Below are 10,984 nucleotides of genomic sequence, written 5' to 3'. Positions count from 1 at the left end.
CTCCGGAGGCAGAGTCCGTTAGGACTCGCCCTGAGCTCGCTCCCGTGAGGGTTGTCCGGCTCAGGGCTGGAAGAGGTTGGGATGCTCCCGTGAGGGCGGCCAGCCCGAGGGTGGAACGAGGCTCCCTCCCGTCGGAGCGGCCGAGCTCGGGGAGGTGCAGCGCTCGCAGCCCGAGGGAGGGTCGGCGCCCAAGTTTGGGCGGCCTGGCCGCAGGCCAGCGGCTGCGTCTGCAGGACTGGTGGGCGGCAGCTTCAACCACCCCGGGCCGCGGTGTTTGAGCCGCGGGACTGATTTATAACATCGCCCGGGGGGGGGGTATCGCCTCAGCGCAGAGGGAGAAGAGGAGGGAAGAGACTGCAGACCTAAGACTTTTGCCTCCATCACAGTGAGGAGATGCTGGGTGGACTCACTGTGGTGGATGTTAATATGTGTTTATTGTTGTTTTTATTGTATTATATGTATGACTGCTGCAATTTTGTTCAGACTTTGGTCTGAATGACAATAAAGGCTATCTAATCTAATCTAATCTAATATTCAAAGACTCAGCTTCAACTACCCTTGACAGCGAAACAAAAACGTTATCATAAATAGGTGACCCTTTAATTTTAAGAATTATTGGGTGGCACGGTGATGCAGTGGTTGAGTTGCTGCCTTACAGCACCGGAGACCTGTGTTCGATCCTGACTACGGATGCTGTCTGTATGGAGTTTGTACAATCTCCCTGGGACCTGCCTGGATTTTCTCTGTGATCTCCAGTTTCCTCCCGCACTCCAAAGACGTACATGTTTTTGTGGGTTCATTGGCTTGGTAACATTGAAAGTTGTCCCTGGTGTGTGTATGATAGTGCTAGTGTACAGGGATCGCTGGTCGGCACGGACTCGGTGGGCCAAAGGGCCTGTTTTTGCGTTGTATCTCGGAACTAAACAAAGCTAAAAGTAACCTTTAGGTCTCAATCAACTCCCCTCTCACCTTTCTGCATTAAGAGATGCATACAAAACCTGTCCAACTTATCCTCATGAGTCAACCTGCCATTTTAGGGAGTAAACCTCTGAATTAATATTATTCCTTAAATAAAAACATACTGTATAAAGTACTCTGGACGTGTGTCACGAAGGCCGAACAGTATATCACTGAATATAACTTCCTTAAACTTTTCTGATCAATTCCCCTTATCAACACTATTAGATTCCCAAATGACTTGCTGTATCAGTGGAATAACCTTTAGTGAATCAGGCATAAGGACACTCAGGTTCCTCCGCACAATTGAGCTCTGCAGTTTCCTTCTCTCTTTTCCCTCTTCCCTGACTCTCATTCTGAAGAAAGGTCTAGACCTGAAACGTCACCTATTCCTTTTCTCCAGAGTTACTGCCTGGCCTGCTGAGTTACTCTAGCATTCTCTGTCTATCTGCAGTCTAACATTTAAATAATAAATCTTTTTTAATGTTTCCTGCAATTCCGGGCAATTTCAAAATTTCCAACATCACACACCATTGCCAAATCTTTCCTTACTCACACAGCCTATTTATATCTTTGATTGTTTCTTTCTTATGTTTTCTGCAAGGCTTCCTTTCCTACATACCTTTGTGTCATCGGAAAATGTTGCAACCATATCTTTGGTCCCTTTGTCCAAATCATTTAAATAAATTGCAAAATTTGAGTTCCCACCATTGATCCCTTTTGCACATTCTTCATTATGTCTTGCAAACCCTGAAACAAACTAATTTCTATCTACTGAAGATAGACACAAAATGCTGGAGGAACTCAGCGAGACAGGCAGCATCTCTGGAGAGAAGGAATGGGTGATGTTTTGGGTCGAGACCCTTCTTCAAACTCTCTGGAGAGAAGGAATGGGGTGCTGCCTGTCTCGCTAAATTATTCCAGCATTTTGTATCTATCTTTGGTTTAAAGCAGCATCCACAGTTCCTTCCTACTCATTTCTATCTACTCTCTCTCAGGAGCCATTCAACCATTTCTGTTCATGCCAATATGTTACCTCCAGCATCATGAGTTTTTATTCTCTACAAGAACCTTTGATATGCCACATTATCAAATACGTTCTGACTAAGTATAGTCAGTTCTTCTTCACTCAGTACATGCAACTTCTTTGAAAAACGCCAATAAATTGGTTCAATATGATATCCCTATCACAAAACCATGTTGACCTTACCTGATTACTTTTCACTTTTCAAAGTATTTTTCAATAATGTACCTTCTAATAAGTTCCCTATGGCAGATGTGCTGCTAACTGATGCATCATTTCTTGTCTTCTGTCTACCTCCTATATGGAATAAAGAAGTCGCATTCTCAATTTTATGATCTCATTGAATCTTCTCTGGTTATATGGAATTTTGGAAAAATTAAATCCATATGACAACTGTTTTGAAAATCAATAATCTGAAATTAAAAAAAATACGCAAGAAACTGTCAGCAGGTCAGGCAGAAACTCTGGGGACAGAATTGATATTTCACGTCGCATTATGGTGAAGTGTGTTTTGTTGAAGCATTAACCCTGCTTCTCATTCCACCGTTGCTACCTGACCAACTGAGTGTTTCCAGCCTCTTCATTTTATTGCATCAATTCCATGTATTGCATCACTAACCCACTTATTTTAAGATCCTAGAATGAAGTCCAGCAGGTCTTACAGCTCCAACTATTTGTACATTACCTTTGCACTGATTATTGCAATTTTCCCATGTACCCTTCCAATGGACAGCTTATTCTAGAATATTAGTCATATCCTCCACAGCAAAGTAAGAAATGCCTGCTTAATTCATTCAACATCTTGTTTTCCATGAAAATTCCCCAAACTCACTTTCCAGAGGAATCAATGCCACCTATGTTAACTCTTTTTTTTTTTTCAAAGTATGTAGATACATTTTTACCAGCTGTTTTTACATTTCTGCCCAACTTTATCTCAAATTCTATTTCTTCTTCTGGGTTGTTCATTGCTGTTATTTACATTCTGTTTTCTTCGAACATGTTTATTGTGTTTGTGCAATCACATACTTTTATTAAAGTTTGATACCATCCTTAACTTTTTAGTTAACCACAGATGGTGGGTATTCCCCTTGGAAGTCATTTTCTTTTTGTAATGTATCTACTGGGTTATCGACAAAGATCCCCATAAATATCTGCTGTGGCATCTGGATGGACCGATTCCTTAACCTAATTTGCCATTGCCTTTTAGCCAGCTTGCTTTCATGGCCTCAAGATTAACCATACTTAAATTTAAACTAATTTGGTGCCATTCTTCTCTCCCTCAAAATGAATGTAAAATTCAGTTATATTATGATTGTTGCAAATCTACGGTGTCTTCACAATGACATCATTAATTAATCCTCTCGTTGCACTATAACGTGTCTAGTATAGCCTGTGCTCTGGTTGGCTTCACAATAGGCAGTTCTGAGAAACATTCCCAAGCTTACACTTCGTAATCCACACTTCAAGACCACACTCTATCGTCAATTGGAGAATCTGAATATCGCACTAACAATTCAGATGGGGTCCTGCAAAGACTCCAACCAAAAGAAAGGATATTGAGCAACCTTAGGAATTTCACAAGAAAAGTTCAGCAAATCCGAAGGGTTGGCCTTATCTTAAGTGCGTGGAATTGTGAGTGCAGAGGGAAAATTGGAATCATGCCCATATCCCAAAATTGTGCACAGCTGGCAAGAACAAAGTGTTTTAACTAGTGAGACTTGTCTCATGATTGTGATCATTGCCACCATCATAGCCAATGTGTACCTGGCAAGCCAAAGCTTCCTGATGATCAATACTTATAAAGGCATGTACGTTTACACAAAATAACCATACAGGATTTGAGTTTGAGTGCAGTTCAATACCGAGGTACAGTGAAAAACTTTTGCTTGTTAACGAATCAGTGGAAAGGCAATACATGATTGCAACTGAGTGATCCATAGTGTACAGATACATGATAAAGGGAACAATGTGAAGAACGTTTAGTGCAAAATAACGTCCAATAAAGTCTGATTAAAGATAGTCCAAAAGTCTCTGATGTGGTAACTCAGGACTGCTTTCTAGTTGATGATAGAATAGTTCATTTGCCTGATAACAGCTGTGAGGAAACTGTCTCTGAATCTGGAGGAGGACTTGAATCTGAAATCTGAATCTGGAGGTATGTGTTTTCACATTTCTATACCTTTTGCCCGATGGGAGAAGGGACAAAGGGAGCAACCAGGGTGATACTGGTCCTTAATTATGCTGGTGTCCTTGCCACGGCAGCGTGAAGTATAAATTGATTTGCTGAATTGCTGCATCCACAATGTGCTGCAATTTCTTGCGGTCTTGGATGGAGCTGTTCCCAAACCATGCTGTGATGCATCCCGATGAAATGCTTTTCATAGCGCATCTGTAGAAGTTGGTAGGATTTGTTTGGGTCATGCCAAATTTCCTAAGCCTTCCAAGGAAGTAGAGGAGTTGGTGTGTTTTCTTGGCCTTTGCTTCAACATGGGGGGTCCAGGACAAGTTGCTGGTGCTCCAGTTTCCTCCCAAATTTTAGTTTAGAAAATAATAATAATAATAATAATAATAATAATAATAATAATAATCACAATAATCATAACAGTTTAGAATAGTTTGTTTTAGTTTAGTTGATTATTGTCATCTCTGCTGAGGTACAGTGAAAAGCTTTTTGTTGCATGTTATCCATTTAGCAAAATGAATATACCTGATTACAATCAAGCCATCCACAGTGTACAGATACATGATAACGGGTATAATGTTCAATGCAAAATAATGTCCAATAAGTCTGATTAAAGTCCGAAAGTCTCCGATGAGATAGATGGAAACTATCTCACCCATTCCTTCTCTCCACAGATGCTGCCTGTCCCGCTGAGTTACTCCAGGTTTTACTGTCCATCTTCCCTTCCATTGACTCCATCTACACCTCACACTGTCTTGGCAAGGCCACTGGCATAATCATTGATGAGTTGCACCCTGGTCATTCCCTCTTAGAAACATAGAAACATAGAAACATAGAAAATAGGTGCAGGAGAAGGCCATTCGGCCCTTCGAGCCTGCACCGCCTTTCAATATGATCATGGCTGATCATCCAACTCAGTAGCCTTCTCTCCATACCCCCTGATCCCTTTAGCCACAAGGGCCACATCTAACTCCCTCTTAAATACAGCCAATTAACTGGCCTCAACTACCTTCTGCGGCAGAGAATTCCAGAGATTCACCACTCTCTGTGTGAAAAATGTTTTCCTCATCTTGGTCCTAAAAGATTTCCCCCTTATCCTTAAACTGTGACCCCTTGTTCGGGACTTCCCCAACATCGGGAACAATCTTCCTGCATCTAGCCTGTCCAACCCCTTAAGAATTTTGTAAGTTTCTATAAGATCCCCCCTCAATCTTCTAAATTCTAGCGAGTACAAACCGAGTCTATCCACTCTTCTCCCCTCTCCCATCAGACAAGAGGTAGAGAAGCATGAAAATGCACACCTCCAGATTCAGTGACAATTTCATCCCAGCTGTTCTCAGGCAAATACTTTTTACCATCTTGCGCCCTCAGATGGAGCTGATTCTTTCTTGTGCCAGATGGAGTTGAACCCAAACCATGCTGTGCTGCACCCTGATAAAATGCCCTGGCAGCAAGTCAAATTAGATCTATAAAATTAGAGGCTGATCAAATATTATCCAAAATTTCAGGTGTTGGTTAACTATAATGGATAAAATCACCTCCAATCTTTCGTTATCATGGAGCTAATGCTGCAGTGCAATCTTCATAGTATTGCAATCAAGATGATATATTGATTGCACGGCACCTAAGGAAGAGTGTTTGAAGAGATTTTACAGAATCACCACGGGCACAATGTCAAACTGAAAGAGCAGAAATGCTTTCTTAGAGTCATAGACTCGTACAGCACATAAAAAGGCACTTCAGCCCAACTTGCCCAAACCGACCAAAATGCCCCATCTACAGTGATCAGTCCGAATGTCAGCAAATACAATGGAGCTGATAGAATAAGTCAATTTTTGATTTGGTGATAACAGGACACATTGAGTACCACAACATATCATACAGTTTGATGTAGGATAACAATCTCATGCTGATTTATTGAGGAAAGAATGATAGGAAACAACTGGGTCATTTTATCCAGCAGAATCTTTAAGGTTATGGTTGCAAGGTTAAGATTTATTACAAAGATTCGGGTTGTATCTCAACATAGCCAATGCCTTGAAAGTATTCAATGATGGCATCATATAAATACTTAACAAGTTTCACCTGAAATCCTTCTATTTGTAATTTAAATTAATGTTTTTCTCATATTTTCTTATGACATTGAGGGAAGCCATTTGACACATTGGTTCTCATACAAATTACAACAACCCTACCCCAATTTATTTCCTTCCAGAATATTCCATCACACATACCCATTATTACAGATCCTCCTACCTGCTAGAAAACTAGAGCACCCAAGGAAAATCCACACAACACACTGGATGCCAGGTTTGAAGCCACATCTCTGAAGCTTTCATGCATCAGCACTATCTGGGCCGTGCATTATTATGTGTGGGCTCGCTCCTCCATTGAAAGAGCAAGTAGAGGAATCTCAGATCAACACTAGAAGATGTGGGTATAATTTGGGGCTAACAGATTATCATCTGACTGACCTTCAATGTGAGCCCTGGGCAAAGGCATTATTTCTTGAATTTTTAGGACACGTTTTATGTTTCAAAGTAGTCCCATGAACATTAATTATGAGCTATTCATGCCTAGAGCAAATGGTTTGTCAGTTTTTTTGTGGAACATGGAAGCTGGATTTGACTGGAAGGACTGTGTCAATTTTCTGTGAAAAATAAGGTGACTGATGATGATGACAGCTCAGAACAGCTATAGTGCATAAATATTCAGCACTACATGGTGACATGGTGGCATAGGGGTAGAGTTGCTGCCTTACAGCGTTTACAGCTCCAGACACGCAGGTTTGATCCCGACAATGGGTGCTGTCTGTACGGAGTTTGTACGTTCTCTCCATGACCAGATTTTCCCCAAAATCTTCAGTTTCCTCCCTCACTCCAAAGACCCGGAGGTTTGTAGGTTAATTGGCTTGGTATAAGTGTAAATTGACCCAAGTGTGTGTAGGATAGTGTTAATGCATGGAGATCGCTGGTTGGTGTGGACGCAGTGGGCCGAAGGGCTTGTTTCTGCACTGTATCTCTAAACTTAAAAAGACTCAACATGTGGGAACATTTATTTCCAAGTTGGCAAAGATTTACAATATTGCTCCATTTATTTCATTCGTGATACTATTATTACAAAACTTGGGCAGTTCAGGATATCTTTACATAAGGATTTTCCTTGAAAATTTGGACCACTAAAAATTCGGCAAATGTGTTTATTATTAAGAGAACTCCCAATGATGACCAGCTGCCATTGTAACTTGTATGGAGCAAACCATTGCATTCTGTATTTATCTGTCATAAAATACCAATGAAATGTCAATTATGGCATTGTATCTAGCAACTTTTCTTTGCAAGCATCAAAACATAATCAGTAATTATGCAAATTCGCAAAGATCAATTTATTTACAATAAATGCAAAGACGCAAAGATCAATTTATATGGAATCTATAATTTGCGTTCGTCAATATCAGCATCTAACAGGACCACGCCAGATATAACACACCTAACTATGGAGTGAATCCTAGAGCTCTATCTAACTTTCTCTTAAATTCTTTTCAGAACCCAACAATACTGAAAAGGATTTAAGAGAGAGTTAGATAGAGTTCAAGGGGCTAGTGGAGTCAAGGGATATGGGGGGGAAGGCAGGAACGGGTTATTGATAGGTGACGATCAGCCATGATCACAATGAAAGGCGGTGCTGGCTCGAAGGGCCGAATGGCCTCCTCCTGCACCTATTTTCTATGTTTCTATGTTTCTATGAATCACTACATCTGTCTTCTCTATATTTGACAATACCAATGCGCACACTGTCATCATGCTGTTAAATGTTTTCCCTTTTAATGTTATTTTTCTAGTTTGCTTTTCAGTATTTTGAAATCATTATTTCCATTTACTTTGAATCATCTGCCTCGCAATTTGTAAACTCCTCTACGTGAGGGGCCACAGTCTGACAGTACAACGGCTCAGGCTGCAACTGCTCCAGAGATTATTTTGTTACTCTGGCAACTACCTTGACATTTCTTTCACATACCTTAATATTTCTTCCACATAGATTCTCTTCCCAAAAGTACCCGCTGAAATAATTTGCACAGTGCATGGTGTTGTTTAAAATTGATTCAGGACTTCAGGAAGCTAAGAAATACACGCAGCCCGGTATACAGATTCAGAATCAGAATCAGAATGCTTTATTGTCATTGCATGTGTCACATACAACGAGATTACTGTGTCTCTCCATTTAAAAGAACTTCAAACATTCACATGCTCATACTTTCTACACTCCCTCCCTCCCCAAACCCACCCATGGATTCACATTTACATAAATTAACACTGTCTCCCACCCCCCCCCCCCCCCCATAACCCGCTTCTGAGACAGAGTTGATGGCACTGAAGTAGAGATAGTCGAAAGCTTCAGGTTCATAGGAATAAATATCGCCAGCAATTTGTCCTGAACCAGCCTCATCGAAGCACTGTCCAAGAAAGCACACCAATGCCTCTACTTCCTTTGAATGCTTAGGAAGTTCGGCATGTCGGTTATCATGGGTGAATTTAATCTACATATAGATTGGGCCAACCAAATTGGGAACAGTGCTGAGGAGGAGGATTTCCTGGAATGTGTATGGGATGGGTTTTTAAACCAATATGTAGAGGAACTGACTAGAGGGCAGGCCATCCTAGACTGGGTATTGTGTAAGGAGGAAGGATTAGTTAGCGATCTTGTTGTGCAAGGCCACTAGGGCAACAGTGACCATAATATGGTGTTAATTCTGAGATTAGGATCCTGAACTTAAATAAAGGAGACTGAAGGTATGAGATGGGAATTGGCTAGGATAGACTGGCAAATTATTCCTAAAGGATGACAGTGGAGATGCAATGGCAAAGATTTAAAGACCACATGGATGAACTCCAGATATTGTTCATCCCTGTCTGGTGAAAAAATAAAATTGGGAAGGCGGCTCAACCATGGCTGATGAGGGAAGTCAAGGATGGTGTTAAATCCAAGGAAGAGGCATATGAATTGGCCAGAAGAAACGGCAAACCAGAGGACTGAGAGAAACTTTGGACAACAGAGGAGGAAAAAAAGGGTTAATTAAGAGGGTAATTAAGAAAGCTTGCGGGGAATATAAAAACTGACTGTAAAAGTTTATTTGGGCATGTAAAAAAAAAGATTATTGAAGACGAATGTAGTCAGAGACAGGTGAATTTAAGTCAAAGTAAAATTTATTTGTCACATACACCACGAAGGTGCAGTGAAATGAATTTGCCAGCAGCGATAAACTTAAAAAAAGAACACACAATGCACAATAGAATGTAACACAAACATCCACCACAGCATGCTTCAATGTGGTGGAAGGCACTAAAGTTCAGTCAGTCCTCCTCCTTTGTTCATCCATGGTCGGGGCCATGAACCCTCCCTCCATAGTCGCCGCTACGGACGGCCAGATGTACAGGCCCTCTCGTCGGGATGATTGAAACTCCGATGTCGGGACGGTCGAACACACTCCGTGGCTTGGAGCGCCCGAATTGGCACTTTCTTACCGGAGACCGCGGCTTCAGGATGTTATAGGCCGCAGGCCAGCGGTAGGGGCTCTTGGGAAACAAGGAAACGGCAGAACAGTTAAATGAGTACTTTGGTTCTGTCTTCACTAAGGAAGTCACAAACAATCTATACAATCTAATACTAGGGGACCGAGGATCTAGTGGGAGGAAGGAATTGAAGGGAATCCACATTAATCAGAAAATGGTGTTAGGTAAACTGTTGGGACTGAAGGTAGATAAATCCCCAGGGCCTGATGGTCTGCATCCCAGAGTACTCAAGGTGGCCCTAGAAATCGCGGATGCATTGGTAATGATTTTCCAATGTTCTCTCGACTCTGGATCAGTCCCTGTGGACTGGGGGGTAGCAAATGTAACAACACCTTTTAAGAAAGGAGGGAGAGAGAAAGCGGAGAATTATTGACCAGTTAGCCTTACATCGGTAGTGGGGAAGATGCTGGAGTCGATTATTAAAGATATAATAGCAGCACATTTGGAAAGCAGTGTTGGGATCGGTCAAAGTCAGCCATGGATTTATGAAGGATTTATACTTGACTAATCTTTTGGAATTTTTTGAGGATGTGCAAGTAGAATGGACAAGGCAGAGCCAGTAGATGTGGTGTATCTGGACTTTCAAAAAACCTTTCACAAGGACCCACACAAGAGATTAGTGTGCAAAATTAAAGCACATGGTATTGGGGGTAGGGTATTGACATGGATAAAGAACTGGTTGGCAGACACTAAGCAAAGAGTAGGAATTAACGGGTCCTTTTCAGAATGGCAGGCAGTGACTCAGTAAGGTGCCACAAGGCTCGGTGCTGGGACACCAGTTGTTTACAATATATATTAACAATTTAGACAAGGGAATTAAATGTAACATCTCTAAGTTTGTGGATGACACAAAGCTGGGTGGCAGTGTGAGCTGCGATGAAGATGCTATGAGGCTGCAGGATGACTTGGATAGTTTGGGTGAGTGGGCAGATGCATGGCAGATGCAGTATAATGTGGATAAAGGTGAGGTTATCCACTTTGGTGGCAAGAACAGGAAGGCAGATTATTATCTAGATGGTGTCAGGTTAGGAGAAGGGGAGGTGCAATGTGACCTGGGTGTGCTTGTGCATTAGTCACTGAAAATAAGCATGCAGATACAGCAGGCAGTGAAGAAGGTTCATGGCATGTTGCCCTTCATTGTGAGAGGATTTGAGTTTAGGAGCAAGGAGGTCTTACTGCAGTTGTACACAGCCCTGGTGAGACCGCACCTGGAGTATTGTGTGCAATTTTAACCAGCATAGGTTCACCAGG

This window comes from Leucoraja erinacea, chromosome 12, assembly GCF_028641065.1.
Source record: "Leucoraja erinacea ecotype New England chromosome 12, Leri_hhj_1, whole genome shotgun sequence".
Lineage (NCBI taxonomy): Eukaryota > Metazoa > Chordata > Chondrichthyes > Rajiformes > Rajidae > Leucoraja > Leucoraja erinaceus.
The sequence above is the reverse complement of the archived record's forward strand: the minus strand, read 5'-3'. Positions refer to the sequence as shown.